Below are 681 nucleotides of genomic sequence, written 5' to 3'. Positions count from 1 at the left end.
AATCTCACAGCTGAATGGAAGCACCGTGGGAGACATTCACATCAAAGTCAGCATCGCCAGGAAGCAGCCCATGCTGGATGCTGCCACCGGCAAATCTGTGTGGGCGTCACTGGGTAAACACATCACTGTTATTGTTTGTTTAGACACTGATCAGACTCTGTGTGTATGTGTGTGTGTGTGTGTCTGCACAGCATGGATTAACCTTCACCACTGTCTCTCTTCTTCCACAGCTGTGCAGAACAGCACTAAAGGCTCCTACAGGGACAAGAGGAACCAAGTCGTGTACAGTGAAGATTTCCTCTGAAGGAGAAGAATGTTTTTGCATTTTTGCATAGAGCTTTTCATGTTTTTGTTTTAATCAACTGTTGCCTGGCTGCAGAAGGTGTCTGTTTTGCAGGATAAATACAAATCCTCTGTTGTCTTTTATTTCACATGATTGGTATGTGATGCTGTGTGTGAATTTTGTTCATGAAACTAGAGATACTGTTTTGTGGAGCTTAATAAACAGTATCCATACATTGTTATGTTGGCTGAGATTTCCAATCGTTTTGAATTGACAAGACACGGTCAAAGTGGGAATAATATCCATTATGATGTAGATAAATACGATTACATTGTAGTCAAAACCTAAATAATGCAGTTGCAAGAGTCCAGACCAATTCTCACACCATGTCAGATACT

At 41.3% G+C, this 681-nt stretch overlaps 1 long non-coding RNA gene across 1 annotated transcript; it reads left to right on the top strand.

The window, feature by feature from the left end:
* The first annotated feature begins 9 nt into the window (after window positions 1-9).
* On the top strand, window positions 10-524 carry LOC111657827 (uncharacterized). Its single transcript, XR_002760951.2, has 2 exons — window positions 10-113; window positions 231-524. It is a non-coding gene; the product is annotated as an uncharacterized LOC111657827 (long non-coding RNA).
* Window positions 525-681: the final 157 nt, after the last annotated feature.

This window comes from Seriola lalandi, unplaced genomic scaffold (genome assembly GCF_002814215.2).
Source record: "Seriola lalandi dorsalis isolate HSWRI2012SDOR001 ecotype SW California unplaced genomic scaffold, Sedor1 jcf7180002054414, whole genome shotgun sequence".
Taxonomy (NCBI): Eukaryota; Metazoa; Chordata; class Actinopteri; order Carangiformes; family Carangidae; genus Seriola; species Seriola lalandi.
Note: the sequence above shows the minus strand (reverse complement) of the source record. Positions and strands in the feature narration are given on the sequence as shown.